This window comes from Cupressus sempervirens, chromosome 11 (assembly GCF_028749045.1).
Source record: "Cupressus sempervirens isolate cs-2001-9-10 chromosome 11, ASM2874904v1, whole genome shotgun sequence".
Classification (NCBI taxonomy): domain Eukaryota; kingdom Viridiplantae; phylum Streptophyta; class Pinopsida; order Cupressales; family Cupressaceae; genus Cupressus; species Cupressus sempervirens.
The window spans coordinates 287,279,591-287,296,538 of record NC_143128.1 but is presented as its reverse complement, the minus strand read 5'-3'; positions in this window follow the sequence as shown (position 1 = coordinate 287,296,538).

Below are 16,948 nucleotides of genomic sequence, written 5' to 3'. Positions count from 1 at the left end.
AACTTTTGCATTTTAATTAAAATAAACTTTATTAAATTCATTCTTTCTCTCTTTTATTAAATCATAAGACATCTTTAATAATATATTTATTAATTTAACTAATAATATTATTTAGAGTTAATTATTAAAATGAAACTTCTAAATAAAATCATTATAAAATTAAATAAATATAATTATGCCAAAATTAGAACTTTAATTAAATCCTTAAATTTAATTATTTTATTTAATTAATTTCTCAATTAATTAAATATAATTAAATATAATTTTTTCTTTATAAAAATTCATTAAATTAAATCATTTAATACTCTTTTAATTTGATTTATAACTAAAAATCTCAAGAGACCCACAAATGTGAATACAAAAACTCAATTGAAAGACAAAACACATATTCAAACTCCAAGATCAAAATCATGAATTCATGCCACTTGAAAAAATCAAAAGGGTAAATAACTCAGATATTTGTCCTACTCTCCTGGACAATTGGCTTAGGGTTAGGATTTGGACTCAAGAATTATCTCCCCTCTTTTATCATTGAGATACTATGATAGGGCGAGCTCATCCTAGTAATTCAGGGAAGTTGATGCTCGAGACCTGCAATCTGCATAAAATCCAAGCATGTACATATACATATAATCTAAACTAAATAGGCAATGGAGGGGAGTGGTACATTGCGTATATCCTGTCTAGCAAGTGACTAGGACTCCCTCCCTCAACCACATTAGAAACGTCAATCAAAAAGTAAAATATACAAGTACACCATACACATGCAAGTATGGGGTAACTAGAGAAACTGCATATAAATCATCTATCTAACTATCATCATGAAATAATTGAAATCACTATATGAACATACATGTCTCATCATCGAAATAATCATGAAGATATAAAATAACTAAGTAACTCATCACATATATAAAATGAGTCTGAAATAACATCTAATCAAATTTGGTAACCAAGTACCACTAATCGTGAAACATGATCATAAAATTGGCTTGAAAGAATTCGTCAATCCAACATGAAAAGTAAACTAGTGGTAGGCATTACAAAAAATCTCTAGGTTTTAAAAGATGAAATATGCTTTGAAATTTTCTCTTTTTATTGATCATAGGTTAACATAACATTACACATAAGGAAAAAATTAAGCTTTTAGCATAAGAATGAAACCTTAGTACATATGACGTTTATGCTGTAGGAATTAACATGAATAAGCCCTCCAAATACAACTATCAATTGAAATAGCAATACTAGTGTAGCCGTTTGTTGAAATTTATGCAAGTTAAAAAAAAATTAAGCTAATTCATTAATTTTTAAATTTTTGTTTTGTCATTTTCATCTTGGCTTTATTTTATTTGTACAATTATAAGGTCAAATGAAAAATTAAAGTCAATGTCAATTAAAATATGTAATCAAGTTTTATCAATTAAAAGTTGTAATTAAGTTTTACATTTTGATACTTCTCATTTTTAAATAATAGGTTTAGTTGGACATATTTGTAAATAATTCTTTCTAATAATTTAATATAAGGTGTTTACGTATATTTATTATAAAATTAAATTAAGTCATCTAAGTTAAAAAAAAAATTAGAGTTAAAGTTTGTAACTTTTTATTCTTGCATAGTAAAGATGTTAACCTTTCACCTCTTGGTAAAGTAAAGGTTAATATCTTTACGATTGCCTCTTAAGATTTATTTTTTGCATAAAAAATTTAATAATAAATAACATTATTAAATGTTATGCTTAGGAGTGGGAGAAAAAGCAACCCTACCACTTCATGAGTGGATGAGTGTGCCTTGTCATCTTATCCTCCTTTTCTAGGTGGATGAGTCACAACCCTATCACCCTGTCCTACTTTTGTGGGTGGTTGACTGGGTTTATCCCTATCCTATCCTAGTGGATGACAAGGTTGGCTCTGCCAACCTTGCCCCTTGGTGAGTGGGTGAAATCCTTTGTAAGGATAATTACCCCCCTTGTTTTGTAAGAACACAACACTAGGAACATATTGTAATTATGTTTCTCATTAATATAATGTTTCTTGTTGAGAACTCTTTGTGTTCATGCTCTAGATTCATCTATGTAACTAAGTATTTGTTGTTGGATTATAATCTGGGCTTGCTGATTTGTTATTCCATCAGCTCTAACAAGGTATTAGAGCCACATATTTGACAACTACTTGCTCATGTTTGAAGAATCTAGAGCACCTTGGTAGATTTGGAGGATTTAGTGGTTTTCTTGGTTAGATTTGTAGGGGAGCTATTATTCATAGCACTTCGGGCCCAACGAACCTCACAGATGGATTTCTAGCATGTCAAAATCCTTGCTTCCATATAAAACTTGTCCATTTTGGACACAATTGGAACGAGAGGCAAAAACAAATTTCCCAAAGGCCTTTTTTTCCCTTGGCACGTGGAATGAGGGAGGGTTGCAAAAAATTTATTAAATTTTTTTGGGGGCACCCATAGGTATCACCACTAGTGACACCCAAAGGCACCACCATCAGCAACACTTGTGAGCACCACTATCGCTCAACCTACGGTCTTCTCAACCTGTGGCTCAACAACCACCACCCTCTTACAACTTGTTTCCACTGCCGTCAGAGCCATCACCTCCACTCCACGGTTGCCCAACCTTGTCCATAACCCTCTACGCAGCTCCTATGACTTTGCAATCTTTGCTTGAGTAGTCAAGCCACCACAAGCGCCCAACTAGCTCTACCCGTGGCCTTCTCTTCTAGCCCTATGATCGCCTATGTTTATTGGCCCCTATTACCCCTTTCTTTCGATTGGCATTGCCTACTCAGCCCCACTACTATTTGTGTGGCCCCTCCACCTGTCCTACCTCTTGCCTATTCCATGGCCCATTGTTACTGCTCCTCTCGTGTCCTTGCTTCCCCTACACACAACTTGCTCTAGCCTATCGTGGTCTACCTATGGTTGTTTACCTTTATGGCCTCTATGCTTCTTGTTGTGACCTCCTTTCTCCCATGACATCCCTCCACCTATACCCTATGCCCAGCTACTACGGCCATCAAAAATGTCACCTAAGTGGCCACTCACTACCAATGGAAACAAAACCCTCACCATTGAACTTTGCCAAGAAGCCACCATCGATGGTTCTCCAACTACTGGGCTCTTTCATAGTGGTCAACCTATTTTTCTAGCAGCTAACATATTTTTTAACTAGTGAGGGGACGATCATTTTTTTCTAGTGACCATACTTGTTTTCAGGGGGGGGGGGATGGGATTTTTATTGAAAATTGGTATTTTCTTAGTATTGGGTCCCATTGCTACATGGTTGCCACCTAGATGCACTCAACACTCAGTTAACAGACACATCACTGCCATGTGGGATATCACATGGTAGTATTTTTTGCCACTATGACCTTCGAGCTGTCAAATTTTTAACATTGTGGTATGCTGATGTTAGCATGACATCACACTACATCATCCACCTATAAGCCTTCAGGTCCATTTTTGACCTATTGTTGGATTTTTCCCCATAACTTGAGCATATTGACTTCATTTTTAGCAAACAAAATATTGTTAAAAAGCTAGTTTTGAGATCTATCCTTTGGTGTAGGAATATTGAGATTTTGATGCAAATTGATTGTTTTTTTTGGTATTCAAAGACTAGGGTTCTATTTTTTGCACTAGTAAGCATAACATGAGCATCCAAACTCCATTTTTTGAAAACATTTTGGAAAGCTCATTTTCTATACTTTCTAGTGATGCTAGTTTTCCTTCACGATTCTTCTCCAGGTTCATCTCTCTATACCTTTTGCATTTTTGCAAACTAGGGGATAAATTGTGTGTAATAAGTTAAAGGATCATTTTTATTGGTTTTGATGCCTCATTATGGGCTATACTTTATGTTGTATATTCCTTATGCCTTTTTTGATCTTTGATGACACCTTTTGTAAGATTTTTTGCAAAATGCACTGAGATAAAGTGTCACTCTTGCATCTTAGGATCTTAAAACCATTTTTGAGTCTGTTTTACTCACACTACATTATAAAGTGCATTGGGGGGATTTTATGTGGGCACAATACCCACATTCCTTTGTCAAATGAGTGTTCCTTCCATGACATTAGCCCCATTATGTATCAATGACACATGGCTTTATAGGTGTTTGTACATCTTATTTAGACTCAACTTTTTTTATTCTTTTAGTGGGAAATTTTAGGCCCACTTCCTTAGTTTCTTGTCACCTCACCCTTCTCAATATTTAGGGGGTGATATAACTATTGATTTCTAATGCTTCATTGGTTCGAATTGGAGTGAGCCATGTATTCAGTATTTGTTCCTATGTACTAGGTGATTGCAGTGGCTAGGTACCTATGCATTCTGATGAGATGGAAAACTTACCATATGGACACTCTTCTCTATTTTTCTCCCTATTTTTGATGCAACACCCTACTAAAAGTGTGCCTTGTTAGAGGACTTAAACTCACAATAAAGTAAGCACTTTGTTAAGAGATTTACATGAGCCTATCAAAACTCAAAAACCTATTAAGGCTACTCTATTAGGAGATTTACTCTACATCACCTATTAAAATGCTTCAGCATAATGATCCTTCAGTTAGCACCTCTCTACTAGATGTCAGATCTTCTCTTTTCTAATGTGTACTTGATGCTTCTAATCAGATATAACTCCTCTATCCTCTCTCTACTTTTTCTTGTTCTCCTTTAACTAATTATGCAATTCATTCTTTTCTTACAACCTCCTTAGTCACCATGAATGCTCTCTTTATTCTTAGCATTCATCCTTCTCACATACACACATGCAAACTCTTTAGGATTTTCCCTCCTTAATAAGACATTAGTGAACTAGGGTTAGGTTACAATAAATGACTATGATTGATCCATATTTCCACTTAATACATCCCTTTTTCTAATTGGTTGAATGTACTGCATAGGTATTCAAAAGATATATTCTTACTTATCTTCTAGAATTGTAAAACAATCCTTAGGTTGGCCCAAAAATGGTTCACATAGAAGTTTATGCCATTACGAACAACTATATCAAAAATTATTTACTCAAAAACCAAAGGATCTGATGCTTGACACTCATTATATATTCAATGTTGTAACTCATCTTGTGAATGACTCAACATCTATTGTTTACTCAGCACCTGAATCACTCAGCATGAATAGACTTTCTCATCACTGGAGTGACTCAACATATACTATCTGCTTAGCACATACTAGTGCTTGGCATTAACTAAGTATATTACTCAACATGTACTATTTGGCAACTGATGCTCAACATTCTTTAATCACTTGGCTCATATTGATTTCTTAGCTTGCTCTGGTCATTTGGCATACATTCTGTTTCTTCTTGAATTATGACTTAAGTGTGTTGTCATTCATTTGTCAAAACCAAAATGAGATGAACAATATCTCCCTTTGACATGAGTGGAAAAAACACTTAGTCATGCATATATAACCTCAATATGAGCATCACTCAGACAATTTATGTACATTAACCTGCTCCCATACAAAATTACAAAATTTGTAAAACTAAAAAACTTATGACTTTATTGTCATACCTTATTTCTCCCAAAATTTCATAACTGCCCCTAAGTTGATATTTCCTTTTTGTAGCTTAATTTTGTATAACTCCTACTGAGTAAATGTATGTTCTTTTGTTGTCCCCTATTTCTGTATTAATACTCCTACATACTCATAAACAATTGTTACTATCCAAAAAACTTTACTATCCCCTTTTACATTACTATCCCTCTTTTTTGACACTTATGTCATGGGTGGTACACTTATAGTATGTTTATCCAAAAGTTTTATATGAACCTCACGATGATCTTTAGTGCTACATCCTAATTGTTGTATGCTACCTTTGATGATTTCTATTGGACATATAGCTAGGCAACAAGGTCAACTATGAGATCATGAGTAGAAAGTTGAGAATCTTTCTTCATCAAAGTTTCAACATAGGCTAGTTCCTTATGCAACACCTCCATGTGTGAGGTCAACATGGATTAAATATTGATCAATGTAGCTCTAATGTTTTCATCTTCTGAATGTAACTTAGCTAGCTGACCTTGAGTAGATAATAACCTTTGGAAATGAGCTTGACTTTGACAAGAGATAAGTTAAGAGTATTACCTGTAGTTTGTAGATCTCTTTGCTACTAGTCAGTATCCCTCTGTACTTCTTTTGTGAATAAATTCACATCATGTAACTTGGTATAAATAGAGAATATGTTCTCCAGAGCCGTCTTCACACTCTCTATCTTGGTTGATAGTTCAACCTATCATAATGCAATGCCACTAGATATCTTCTCAAGTAATTTAGTTTGAATTTTTCTCTCAGACTATTCTAAAAGTTTTACATTAGAATATAGGTCATCATCTCTTCCCTTGTCAACAATATTGAGTAGTTTCTTAAGAATAGGTATGTGTTCATTCATCTCTAGGAGGCTGAAAGAATCAAGAAATATATCTTTTATATCATGAAGCATTTTCTTCTTCATATGCTCCCTTCTCAGCAACTCTTGGTGTTTCTTCCTATAAAGAGATTCCAATAGAATGCTCATTTTCTCAATTGCGATTGTTGTAAGATCAAACTTGGGTAGTTTAATCACCTCATCAAAGCTCACATCTACATAAGATGTATCTTCATCATGCTTATATGTACTAAGAATAGGCCTTCATATTTTTAAGGGTGTAGCATCTATAGTTAGCCTTTGAAGAGTTTGCCTAGTAAGATGAGATACAAAGACTAGTAGGTAAACACTGACTCTTTAGTCCTATTTTTACTTCATTTCCATATTCACCTTGCATCTATGAGATAGGAGCAAGACTGGCTTCTTGTCCTATGTGGAATTTTGTCCCATCTTTTTCAACTATTAACACTACTTGTGGTAATGAAATATTTGGCACACAGGTGCTAACATGTGGTATCACTACATCCTTCATCTGATATACCATAATGAGCATTGAAAGTTGTGTGTCATAAGTGACACTTTGTTTTGTCTCTTTTGTCTCTGTAGTTATGGGGGCACAATAGATGTGTATGTTTGTTTCTCCCCTATTGATGCTAATTTTGCCTTCTCAATTTCATTTGATCTCACTAGTGCATAGTTGAGCTACTAAGTTGGAATCCTTCAATATCTTATTGAAATATTCCTCTATCAAGGGATTGATGTTCTGAGCAGAATTATCAAAATCATCCTTGATTTCTATTAAGTCCTACTGACTTACTCAATCTGCATGTGGGGACTGACACTCGACACTTGTACCTCAGGTACATTTTGATTATTATGCTACTCATCTTTATCTATGGCCTCTTCTTCTACTATTTCCTCAGTGCCTCCCATATGACCATCCTTGATTGATACATCTTTTGAAGTTTCTTCTTCCTTTTGTTCATCTTTCTTAGGATTTTGCATTTCTTGCTCACCCTTCTTTATTATAGTAGGAGTGGGTAACCCATAAATATATTTCCATATAGCTTTTCTTTTGGTTACCACATCCTCTATATTCTTCTTCAAGATATGGAATACTTTTTATTTTGGGGTAAATTTTCCTTTGTGCAATTTCATAGCCTCATCAATCATTTTCTTTCGCAATTCGGGAAAGACTTGGGCTAGAGTTTCCTTGATTTGTCTTTTATTTTGTAAACAAAATTACCATTTCTGCTCAACTCATCAATATAGACTTTTGGGTAGTGAGTTGGTAATCTCAATAGGTGTGGTTTTGAATGTGGCCATCATCTCATATATGGCTTCCTCAACCTTATTCTTATCAACCTTTCCTAACTTATCAAATTCAACATTTGTGAATCTAGACAAGTTTACATTATGCTTAATATTTTCACATGAGTTGTCTAAGTTATAGGAGGGATTGTGGCTTACCACCTTGAATTGACTCATGTCATCTAATTCAATTTTCTCCTCATCCTCATTTGACTCAGCTGGAGCATTATACTTTCTCCTCTTATATATTTTCTTTTCTAGTTTACTCTACTCTGTCAAGACACTAGTCCTTTTCCCTTTTGGCTTTACTACTTCCTTAAATTTATTTGTAGCTCCCCTTGTGCTATCCATAGTAATAGGTTCTAATGGCTTCTATTGTGTAGGTTTCACAACTTTCTTTGGCTTTTCTACTATAGGCTTCTTTGTCTTCTTTTTTTCTTCTCTGGTTTATGTGCTTCCTCATCTTCTTCTTCCTCGACACCTTCTATATTTACTTCTTGTTCTTCTCCTTGACCTTGAGTGAGTGAAAATGGGGCTTGGCCTTGTTATTCCTTATTATTGTTACCATCTTCTTCTTCTTCTCCCCCTTTGCCAAATATCTCCTTTAGGTTCTTGATCAATTTTTTTTCTTGCTAATCACACAAGTTGTTTGCAAATTGATTGTTATTCTTGATTTAGCTTCCTCATAATTTCCAAATGAGGTGGCACTCTTGTCTAAGTCCTCTTCTAGTAGTGTTGTGATGGCTACAGATGCCTCATCCACATTGATCTCATAAGGCAAGGGCTTAAGCCATCTGACGCTAGGAATAGTTGCTTGCACATATATATACTTAGCATTAATTAAGAAGGAAACATCATTATAATTTTTCTCGACTAGTGATATAGGAATCCTTAGTCTTTTCTTCATAGATTTCTTCAAATCCTCAAAGTAACTAGTCATAATTGACTCAAAATTCTCTCCAAGTTTCTCTATTAACTCTAAAATCTAAACTTTTACTAGCCTATTGGTCTTCCACACCACCTTTCCAAATGTGGGAAATGTATTTTGCACACAAAAGAATATGCAAACCAACAAAGAACCAAATTTGAATGATGCAATTTTTGTCTTCCTAATGGCCTCCAAGTTTTCAAATAGTTTTTGAAGTTGTAACTCAGCAAGGTCATAGGTATGGTCTCTTTTAACTATCTTGTATCCTAAATCTACTGCCATACATGATACAATGTTCTCTCTACTAGACTGAAAGAACTTGTGAGAAATCACTCTAACTGCTAAGAAAATTAGGGGTTCTGAAATTAAATCTATTGACATCCCTCTCTTGTTCCATATTGCACCTATGTTCTTCTCAATCACCTCCTTTGCACCACTTGTCATGCTTTTGGGTTTGTCTAGGGTAGGATACCCTATGACTTAGTTAATGATCCTCTTTGTGATCCTAATGGGTCCATTTTCTAACCATATGATGTCATCATGTATTCTGTTGAGAAAAATCTTTATCCATTCAATTTTGAATACATTAGAGAAATCTAGGGTACAGGTTAACCCCTTTCTTTCTACAATTTTTTTTTCTTCCCTTAAAGATCCATCTACACAAAGTTTTTTGTGCAATTCTCTAATCTCCATATCTCCAATACTTCCAACCTTAGATTTATAACAACACTTAACATCATGAATCATGAGAAATTGTGGTGGTATCATCAATAATGTACCAAATGGGTCTCCTATATATGTTATATTAGGTATTTCTTAGAAAGGTGGTTGTGTCACATCATTACTGATTAATTGAACATTAAAAAATTTTGTTCCTTCCTTCCTAACAGTTTTAGAAGAGCTAGACTCCATTTCAAATAACTAGGGTTTGCAAAAAATCAAATAGTGTAACTTGACACACAATAAATACCTTTCAATCCTGATGAATGATGGTGAGTTACAGTTGAATCCTATTCAAAAACACTTGAATCTTCTTTTTCAAATTTCCTTCATGCTCTTTGTGCCCTCTTCAATCTTTGTAAATGCAAATGAGTTGAGAAACAACTATATAACCCTTGGAATTTGGTAATAAATGCTTAATTCTTACACAACTGTAAGCTCAACTACCATAGCATTTCCAATTCACTTAGCTTACAAAGCAAGCTCAGCCAATACTATCATACCTAATAGCTTAACATCAACTAAAATTCCATTCATTCTTAGTAACCACTATAAAACTTTCTATGCTTGGCAACAACATAGGAAACAACAAAACTATAGATTTTCTCTAAGTTCTAACTATTCTATTACATCTTAATTCATGCATATATGTACTCTTCATATCTTAGATTCTTGGAACTGATGCATAATGAAACTTTAAAATATCAGTCCCACACATACCTTTTGATTTCGTAGTTGGGGGTGATGTGATCATAATCCATTGGATGAAGTTTCCGCATCTTGACTTGATGTATTGTAATCTTCTATTTCCTTCCATGTTTTTTTCATCTAAAATTTTACCTTTTCAACATCAACTTTCTCTTTTCCTTTGTTGGATTTATTACTTGATGTAGGTGACCTTGTTGGACAATTTTTGCTGACATGACCAATCTTTAAACAACTAAAGCATTTAGTATTACTCAACCATCCACTGTAATCACTTCTAAAATGTGTTCTTATGAAATTGTTAGGAACATATCCATACTCTTGATAGTAGTGACAACTATATCTTGTATTATAATCCCAATTGTAAGAGCTTCCATTATGATTTACCTTGGCTTATTTTTTTGATAACCATTGGATCTACACACATATGCTTTGCGTCCATATTTCTAATAACTATAGTAGTATCCTTCAAATCTTTGAGTGTTCATGGTCTTGGTCTTGCATTCATGTGCATGATGTCCTTGCTTGTTGTAATTGTAGCATTTCCCTCTATATTCTGCTTAGGGCTTTGATTAACAGTTTTACTCCTATAGACATTTGTTGTATGACCTAGCTTTCCATAATTATGACAAGTGAGTTTGTTGTTATTACCTTTTTTGCTTCTTTTTTCACCACTTCTAGATGATTATTCTTCTTCAGTAGAGTTGTATCTAAATCCAGTAGTATCATTGATAGGTCTTGGTGATTCCATCAATTTCTCAAAATACTTTATGACTTCACTAGGCTTGTTAAGTTTTTCTCTTTTAGCTTTCAATTAATTCTGTAGTAGATCATTCTATGACTTCAAAGTTGTGATCTCAGTATCCTTTCCATTCAATTCATGATTATAAACCATCAATTGATTCATTATATCTAATTTTATGTGAGCAAGTTGTTGCACATCTTATGTCTTTCCTTCCAGTCTATTAGCCAGTATTATTTTTTCCTCCTCAATCATGACTTTTTCATCCTTAGCTTTCTTTTTTCTTTTCAGTCATCTCACATAGTAAAATTGATTGCATCTCTTGTTCTCTTTTGAGATTCCCAACTTCTTCATTTAGGGCACCATTCTTTTCCATCAGATCTACAATGGCTTCACTAAAATCTCCAAAGTTTCCTCTACAAATAGTCTACTGGTGTCAATCTCTTTGTATTTTGTGTCATCTTGTTGAATAGCCATCTCTTTCCTTTTCTTCAATGAACACGTGAACTCTTCTCTTTGTTTATTCAATTGATATAGGATAAGCTATATTTCAATCGTCTAGTTATCAATAACCTTTCCAAATTTGTAGACTTCCATTTTTCATGATCTTGCCTCCAAAGTTGTCAAGTTTTCCTTCAAGAGAACCAAAGCTCTGGTACCAATTGTTTAAATTACAAAATGAAGAGTGAATTCGGGGGGGGGGATGGGGGGGTGGTGTGTGAATCAACACTTCAAAACTTTAACCAAAATATGATCACCACACATCCATCTCAAAATAAAACATGTTATCCATGCACTTCATACATAACATAAAGTAAATAACATTTGACACAAGATATTGGTTACCCAAAAACCCTCCAAAGAGAAGGTAAAACTTGGGTGGGGATGACACCCACAAATCTTCACTAATGTAGTTGTAAAGTGTACCCAATGAAGGTTACAATTGTTTGATCATAAAATATGATCTACCCTATGAAAGGTCTTTCATGTTAAAGGCTTACAAGGACTATTAAGTCTCACCCTGTTAAAGGATTTTAACACCCTGCTAAAAGTGTTCCTTGTTAGAGGACTTAAACTTACAATAAAGTAAACACTCTATTAAGAGATTTACAAGAGCTTGCCAAAATTAAAAAACTTGTTAAGGCTACTCTATTAGGAGATTTACTTTGCATCACCTATTAAAATGATTTAGCACAATGATCCTTCAGTTAGCACCTCTCTACTAGATGTCAGATCTTTTCTTTCTTGATGTGTACTTGATCCTTCTAATTAGATATATCTCCTTTGTCCTCTCTCTAATTTATTTTTTTCTCCTTTAACTAATTCTATAATTTATTCCTTTCTTACAACCTCCTTAATTACCATGAATTCTCTCTTTGTACTTAGTGTTCATCCTTCTTTTCACATACACACGCAAACTCTTTAGGGTTTTCCCTCCTTAAGAGAAAATTGGTGAACTAGGGTTAGATTACAATCAATGGCTATGATTGATCCATATTTTCACTTAATACATCCCTTTTTTTGATAGTAGGGAGGGGGGAGGGTGAATCAACACTTCAAAACTTTAACCAAAATATGATCACCACACATCCATCTCAAAATAAAACATGTAAATTGAAATAACTCTCCATGAATTTCATACATAACATAAAGCAAATAAAACTTGACACAAGATATTGGTTACCCAAAAACCCTCCAAAGAGAATGTAAAACTAGGGTGAGGATGACACCCACAAATCTTTACTACTACAGTTGTAAAGTGTACCCAATGAAGGTTACAATTGTTTGATCATAAACTATGATCTACCCTATGAAAGGTCTACCATGCTAAAGGCTTACAAGGACTTTTAAGTATCACCCTATTAAAGGATTTTAAAACCCTACTAAAAGTGTGCCTTTTAGAGGACTTAAACTCACAATAAAGTAAGCACTCTGTTAGGAGATTTACAAGAGCTTTTCAAAATGCAAAAACCTATTAAGGCTACTTTATTAGGAGATTTACTTTGTATCACCTATTAAAATGATTCAGCACAATGATCCTTTAGTTAGCACCTCTTTGCTAGATGTTAGATCTTCTCTTTCCTAATGTGTACTTAATCCTTCTAATTAGATATATCTCCTTTGTCCCCTCTCTTCTCTATTCTGTTCTCCTTTAACTGATTTTGTAATTCATTCCTTTCTTACAACCTCCTTAGTCACCATGAATTCTCTCTACATTTAATGTTCATCCTTCTTCTCACATAAACACACACAAACTCTTTAGGGTTTTCCCTCCTTAAGAAGACATTGGTGAACTAGGGTTAGGTTACAATCAATAGCTATGATTGATCCATATTGTCACTTAATTTATCCCTTTTTCTAATTGGTTGCATGTACTACATAGGGATTCACAATATACATTCATATTTATCTTCTAGAATTGTAAAAAAATCCTGAGGTCATCCCAAAAAAGGTTCACATAGAAATTTGTACAATTAAAAACAACTATATCAAAAACTATTTACTCAGCACCCAAAGGCTTTGATGCTTGGCATTCATTGTATCTTCAATGCTATAACTCAACTTTTGAATTACTCGACATCCATTGTTTACTCGGCCTGAATAGACTTTCTTGTCATTGGAGTGACTCGACACATACTATTTTCTTAGCACATACTAGTGCTCAACACTAACTAAGTATAGTGCTTGACATGCTTTGATCAATTAGCTCAAACTAATTTCTCAGCTTGCTTTGATCACTCAATATACACTCTATTTCTACTTGAATTTTGACTTAAGTGTATTGTCACTAATTTTTCAAAACCAAAATAAGATCAACACCCCCCCTCCCTGCCCCTACTTTGTAAGAACATATTTTAATTTTTTTTTATCATTAATACAAGTTTTCTTCTTGAGAACTCTTTGTGTTCATGCTCTAGATTCTTCCATGTAGCTGAGTAATTTTTGTTGGATTATAACCCGAGCTTGCAAAGTTGATATTCCATCAACTCTAATAAATATTAGTTTATGATCAAAATATTCATTCAAAGATATATGTAGCCTAAATCAAATTATATCATTGATTTATTTTGATATACTAATAAAACTGAAATCACTTATACCTATGAAAATTTATGTCTTAAAAAGATCAAATTTAGTATCCATCAACAATCAATAAAATTAGATACTATTAGACAAAACTCAATCAATTATAAACATAATGAATTCATATATATTAATAAGAAAATCACATTTTATCTTTCATCATTACAAAAAAAAAAATATTTAATATCTGAGCGAGATTAATTTGTCATTACCTAAAAAAATATCATATAGACAAAAAGGGAATCAAATGGAAAGGAAATTTCCTCCTTGAAAGGTTCAAAATTTTGAACATGGCTAATTTTGTTACATCACACGGTGAGGTAGGCAAGGATTTAGTATAAAAAATACCAAGAAATAGTCATGTACGAGAAACCATTGAACTCTATTTCAAAAGCACATGTTTGAGAGTAATCTAAATATCACACGTTTGATAATAATTTGAATATCAATTTCTAAATTTCAGCCTAAATAGTATTTTTTCCCTTTTAAATATCATAATTATCAATATAAATAAATTATCAATCTTATGTTAGTATGTAATGTATAGTCATAACGTTATTATTGAAGGAAATTTTAATATTTATATTAATATCAAATTGGTTCAAAAAGGGGTCCTAAAAAAAACTAGTAAAGAAAAACTCCATTCATTACTTACAATAAATGCATAAGTAGGTAAATAATAAGTAGATCTACCAAAAAATAACATAATAAATTTGAGTGCTAGTCCCAATGCAAAAATGCCCAAAAAATCATTACATCTTGGTCCCATCATTAGGTATCCAAATAAATAAATAAAGTTCCTTATTGAGAGATCCAAAAGCCATAATGGATAGTCATAAAGTTATGAAATGTTATGTAATTTATTTATTTTTATTGTCTCTCCTTTCATCCTTCTTATATCTTCTTAGCTCTCTATCAATCTATCTCACCATCTCATCTTCATCTCCATCTTACTCTTTCTCTCTATTGTTATCTCCTTACCTCTTTCTTTCTCACTCGTTCCCTTTTACTATTTTCCTCTTTTTATTGCAATAGCTCCTTATAGATCTTTCACTCTCTATATTTGAAACATAACATGAGCTTATTGATAGAAAATTTAAATAACAAATGTCGTGCCTCTCATGTTTGCAGTCTATACCTTGTTTATTTTGATTCAAGAGATACTTGATACTCTTATTGTTTATGTACTTTGAGATGATCTGAGGGTCAGATGTTAGACATTGCTTCAGTACCATAGATGCTATATTTCTATGTTGTTTAGTTTATCATATTTGCATGTTGATGCTATTTTGAGATGACAGTAGATCTATATATTATATTATATGCAATTGCACTTGATCGTGTGTTTTAGTATGAAGGACTTATATCCCTAGCAATGGCCTATGGAGTTAGTGATTTAGCTATTCATATTTTACCAATGTTGTCCCTCTATGGTCGACGTATCCTTATTTTAAGTTGTTTAAATCTAAACCTTTTGTTGATTAGTAAATTCAAACTCATCTGCATTATGTGATTAGACTAGTGAGCATGCCTGTACATTTAGAGGTTCTCTCTATCACGAAAGTGTTAAGTGATTTTCTATGCTTTTTGGGTTTTCGGGCTTTAAATATTTTCGAATTTAATTTCTGGCAGCTTTGCCTTAGGTGAATTTCTATTATGAATAATAACCTCTTTTTTTTGCGTCGATTCAGAGTTTAGCTACTCCAACTAGCTATTTTCCATAATTGACTATTCACTCAAAAAGTGAATAAGTATTGAAAAAGTGAATTCATTATTCAATTCTCACTTTTTAGAAATAGAAATTTGAGAGCTATTTTGGAAATCCTCTTCTAAAGCATTCTTTTTTTGTTCATTCTAGGAGCTATGAGCATGGCATTTTCACGAGGTCAGTCTTTTTGGATCCGACTCAAGGAGACCTTTCTTTGCCACCACTCTTAGTAGTTTTAGTGGGTTGTTTATTTTATTAGGCTATTTACAGATTCTGTCGCTTTTGCTGTCAGGTAGGGCGTTTCCATTTTATTATTTTTTTTCTATTTCAATTTTCATTTCTAGTAGCAGTATGTTAGGAGGTTGAGAACTAGTGTTCCCCTCCATTTTTGTTTGCTAGTTCTGCGTGGTTGGTCAGGTACGAACATTTTCCCTATTTTTGGGATGGGGGTTTGGGGTTTTCAGCCGTTATGCTGGCTATTTTTGCATATAGTGTTTGAACTCAATTATTATTAGATTTTCAAGGTTTTTGCACCCAAAGGTCAAATGGGTTTTAATTTTATAATTTTCCCAGTTTTGGGGTTTTTACCTCATTTTTCGTGCTACCCAGTTTTCTTGGTTTTCTTGGCATGAGTTTGGTCGCAGGCTTCGATGATCCATTTTGGATGTTAGTCAGACTTTTATTGCATTTTGGTTTTATAGTGGGATGTGTGTAGCATCTATCATCCCAAATATGTTTTCAGTTGATTGACTTTCTACTTTGTGTTCTCATCTAGTCCTTATGTATGATCTTCGTGATGGTGGTGTGCCACACATGTGTACATCTATCGAGTGACCTATAGGACCCAATCTTCTATGGTATTTTTAGAATTATGATAATTGGGGTTGGGTTGGGAATTTGCATGCCTACAAGCACTCATAGTTGGATGAGCATGCGTAGGGTAGGTTAGCATATGGAGGGGGCTTCTGTCGTGCATTCTAGTGTCCGTTTCCCATTTGACTGAAGAAGTTTTTAATTAAGTGATAACTAAAGAAAATATTGGGTGGTAATAAAACTAAAGATAATAAAATGCTTGTGTCGAGCCATTCCATTGAGGGATGTTGAATTTGCACGATCCAAGCTTGGGATTTTTGATGCCAATTGACTCTCCGTGATGTTAGCCCCTACTTAGAAGCTCTTTGAGATGTCTGACCAAGACCTATAGTTATACATTGTCTATGTATTGGATTCAGTCATCATGCTGCTTGGCGTGTGTGTTAGCCATGGATTTTTTCTTTATGTGTGTTTGTGGTTGGATCATTATCTCCATCAGCATGGTAGGTGTGGACCTATGGGTGCCACATGGTTGGGAG